The sequence below is a fragment of the Orycteropus afer genome, unplaced genomic scaffold, assembly GCF_000298275.1.
Source record: "Orycteropus afer afer isolate SDZICR_OR568_19922 unplaced genomic scaffold, OryAfe1.0 scaffold00146, whole genome shotgun sequence".
Taxonomy (NCBI): Eukaryota; Metazoa; Chordata; class Mammalia; order Tubulidentata; family Orycteropodidae; genus Orycteropus; species Orycteropus afer.
In genome coordinates this window covers 3,920,145-3,924,150 of record NW_006921733.1, presented here as the reverse complement: position 1 = coordinate 3,924,150, position 4,006 = coordinate 3,920,145, and the positions used below count along the sequence as shown (strand labels likewise).

General features: G+C 39.2%; 1 protein-coding gene across 1 annotated transcript in view; it reads right to left on the bottom strand.

Annotated features, from left to right (window-relative positions):
• GABRB3 (gamma-aminobutyric acid type A receptor subunit beta3) overlaps positions 1-4,006 on the bottom strand; it is a 502,491-nt gene that overhangs the window by 198,819 nt on the left and 299,666 nt on the right. The window lies entirely within an intron of this gene.

Sequence of the window (4,006 nt, the reverse complement as noted above, 5' to 3'; positions counted from 1 at the left end):
TTATGTGCCATCGAGTTGGACCCGACTCATAGCGACCCCTCCTTGGGTTTCCGAGGCAGTATCACTATGGAAATAGATTGCCCCATCTTCCTTCCAAGGAGTGGCAGGTGGGTTTGAACCGCCAGCCTTCTGGTTAGCAGTCAAGTGCCTTAGCCACTATGCTACCAGAGCTCCCATATAAGTGTATATGTAATGTAAATATATAATAAAACATAAGCCTTTCCTGGGAAACTCAGTACTCCTTAAGCAATAACTCCTCATTTCCCCTCTGCACTTCCCAGTCCTCTGGTAACCACTAATCTACTTTTGTCTCCATAGAATACCTATTCTACATGTTGCATATAAGTGAAATCAAGGTATACTTATCTCTTAGTCTCTGATTATCTAATTTTATATAATGTTGTCAAAGTTCATCCATGTTATAACATGTACCAGATTATCATTTCTTTTTATGGCTGAATAATATTCTGTTGTATGTATATATTGTTGTTCTTGTTCTTAGGTGCCTTCTAGTCTGCTATGAGTCATAGTGAACCTATGTAAAACAGAACAAAACACTGCCCAGGAGTGCACCAGAATCATTATCCTTGCTTTACTTGAGCCCACCATTTTAGCCACTGTGTCAATCTGTATCATTGAGGCCCTATCCCTTTTTCACTGATCTTTCACTTTACCAAGGATGGTATCTTTCTCCAGGGAATGGTCCATTCTGACAACATGACGAACATAGGTGAGACAAAGTCTGGCCATTTATTATTCCAAGGAGCATTCTGGCTGCACTTCCTCCAGGACAGATTTTTTAGCTTTTCTGGCAGTCCATAGTACTTTCAGTATTCTTTGCCAACACCAAACTCAAAAGCATCAACTTTTCTTTGGTCTTCCTTATTCATTGCTCAGCATTCACATGCATTGGAGGCAATTGAAAATACTATAGCTTCAGTTAGGCATACCTTAGTCTTCAAAGAGCAACGTCTTTGTTCTTCAGCACTTTAAAGAGGCTTTTGCAGAAGATTTTCCCAGTGCAATATGTCATCTGATATCTTGTCTGGTGCTTCCATTGGTGTTGATTGTGAAATCAATTAATGTGAAATCTTTGACAAGTTCAATCTTTTCTCCATTGCTTGTGATGTTGCTTATTGGTCCAATTGTGAGGATTTTCATTTTCTTTATGTTGAGGTGTAATCCATACTGAAGACTGTCTTTAATCTTCATTAGTGAGTGTGTCAAATCACCTTCGGTTTCAGCAAGCAAGGTTATGTTGTCTGCATATCACAGGCTGTTAATGAGTCTTCCTACAATCCTGATGCCACATTCTTCTTCAAATAGTCCAGGTTCTTGGATATTGCCTCAGCATGCAGATTGAACAAGTATGGTGAAAGGATACAACCCTGACACACTCAAGCCCTTCCTAATTTTAAACCATGTAGTATACCCTTGTTTTGTTTGAACAACAGCCTCCTGGTCTCTGTACAGGTTCCTCACAATTAAATGTTCTCGAATTCCCATTCTTGCCAATGTTATCCATAATTTGATCCACACAGTCAAATGCTTTTCAAAAAAACAGTCAATAAATAAAATGTATATTTTACATTTTGTTTATTCATTCATCCTTGGATGGGCACTTGGGCTATTGTGAATAATGTTACAACGAACATTGATGTACATCTATCTCTTTGAATCTCTGCTTTTAATTCTTTCCAGTATGTACTTGGGAGTGGAATTGTTGGGTCACATAGTAATCCTACCTTTAACTATTTGAGGAGTCACAAAACTTTTCTGCAGTGGCTGTACCATTTCACAATGCCATCAACAATGAACAAGGGTTCCAATTTTTTCACATCATCAACACCACTTACTATTTTCTGTTTTTCTGATATAGCCACCACCAATCACTTAGTGGAGACTTGCATGTCAGTATGATGATAAAAAGATTCTCTAGACTTCTAAACTAAGACCAGTAAGAAAGGCCTGATGATCTACTTCTGAATGTTAGCCAATGAACATCCAATGGATTCCAATGGTCTTATTTGCAACCCATTATGAGGATGATGAAGGATCAAGCTCTACTTTGCTCTCTTGTACGTGGTGTCACCATGAGATAGGGGTAAACTGGATAGCAGTCAACAATAGCAATAATGGCTGTTGAAAATTTGCAAAAATATGGTGGCTAGACAGACAATCCACCCAGACCTTCTACAACAAACACATAAGAAATCAAATGAAATAAATGTGGATGATAATCTGGAAATTCTGAGCTTCAAAAGAAAGGATACAGTGGTAGACCAAAGGCTGGCTAGAAATAAATGAACAAAAAGAATGAATAAGGAGACATATAAAGCAGTGAATTGTCAACTGGCCTGACATAGTGTGTCCATTTTAAATTTTTGTAAGGAGTGTCCCAATCATGGGAGGGACCCTGTAATCAGCTCTGCTTTTCCAGGACAGCACCAGTACCCACACTGGTGGCTGGTGACCAGAAAAAGTGTGATTTTTCAGTTTTTCCTCACACCCACTCAGTGACCTGAAATGAGGCCATCTACAGTCTCAATCCACTTGATGGCAGGTTACACTTTCCCAAACACAGTCCCTGCCTCACCTGAGGTTGGAGGAACACACTCATGGATTGAGTACTGCAGGCATATTAGCTCTCTGTTTGGAGGTATGCACTGTTCACCTCTTTGGGCCAGTAGAATACACCACCCAGATTGGAGGTCCTGCATGAGCTACCTCGTAGGCTGGCAAAAACAAAATTCTGGACTAAGAACTGAACCTACACCAATCTTTTAGGACAGGAGAAGCACAGCCCCAGACTAGGGACCCCACTCCTAGTTGACTCCTAGGCAAGTAGAAGTGCTATCCTGACTGGACCCCCATTCCCCATGCTTCCTTGCCCAACAGAGTTTGCTGACCCATAAAGTGTACCTTGTACCTCACTGCCTCCCCAGCCAGCAGAAGCAATGACCAGGTAACATGCCACATCCAGTTTTCTGCTTCTTTTATAAATATTTTATTTCCCTTCTCTTAATATTTTTTTCTGTTGAGAATTTTTTCTTCTGCTTTTCTTTTTCCCTTTTCTATGTTTGAAGTCTTTTTTTCTTCTGTTTTCAAATTTTCCATTATTTTTGTTTTCTTCTTCTCTTTTCTTTTCTTTTTTTTCCTAATTCTCTTTTCCTTTTTTTTTTTTTTTTTTGGTTGTTTTTATTTTACTTTATTTTTCAATTTTTTTTTGCTCCCACCTGGTGAGATAGAGACTATGCAGCCACAAATGCATCACCAGAAGCCTTACCAACTAAGTGGGTTCCACCACCAACTCCTGCACCACTTGATCAAAGACAGACGGCAGCCTAGTCCACCTTCAACTTCTGCACAAGAGCAGTGAACAGATAACTATGCAAACACTCCCATCCTCTATCAAATCTACCAAGAAGCAGGTGGTGAATGGCTTCATGCTGCCAAAATAGTGAGCAGAATAGAATGCACACCCTATTGGCCCAGATAAATCAAAACACAGTAAAGAAGGGGGGAAAAAAAAAAAACCTAAGTAAAACATTCCAACATACAATCATTAAAGAAATACAAATACAACACCACCACAATGTCATGGTGACAAACCTCATTTCACAAAAAGAAACAAGGAAGAGTGGCTCAAACCCAGTAACTTTCTTGACATTTGGGCATTGGAACTACCTGATAAGGAATTCAAAATAATTATGTTTAGGTACCATCAACAGATGGAAAGAAAAAGGAAACCATACACAAAATGCTAGAAGAACTATGGAAAATAACACAAGAACAAGCTGACAAAATAAATAGAAAATCAGAAAGTATAAAATAAGCATCAAATAGAAACCAGTAGATTAATACTAACAGTGCAGAAATAGATAATGTAGGTTCCGGCAAGATGGTGGAGTAGGCAGAAGGATTGCACAGACCCTCTTCAACAAAGAAAAGGGAAACCAATTAACACAGACACAGAAGATAATCTTGGACCCCTGAGCCTTGAAGG